Consider the following 379-nt stretch of genomic DNA (forward strand, 5'->3'; position numbering starts at 1 on the left):
ACAACCAAAAAAAAAAAAAAAGTAACAAAACCAAACAAACAAACGCATACGAAGTCCAGCCAAACTAATACTGCCTGGGATGTGACTGTTGCTGGCTGCTCAAGGGATTTGGTTCTCCGTTCAGAAAAAAGAGAATTATGAGACTTACCTCTTCGACGCACGACTGCAGTTAGAGTGTTGGGATGCTCTAGATCCCCCTATATAAATGTATAGATGGATAAACACACATACATCTGTGCGGACAGATCAGATACACATTTTCGGCAGGTGCGTCTTCCCAATTTGTTTATCCAGACCGAGCTTTCTTTTCCCTAACTCTTTTTAAAGAAGGAAAGGGAACAAGCAGCCGGGCTGGCTTTTAACTTATTCTTATTCTTGA

This window comes from Egretta garzetta, unplaced genomic scaffold (assembly GCF_000687185.1).
Source record: "Egretta garzetta isolate BGI_Z169 unplaced genomic scaffold, ASM68718v1 scaffold268, whole genome shotgun sequence".
Taxonomy (NCBI): domain Eukaryota; kingdom Metazoa; phylum Chordata; class Aves; order Pelecaniformes; family Ardeidae; genus Egretta; species Egretta garzetta.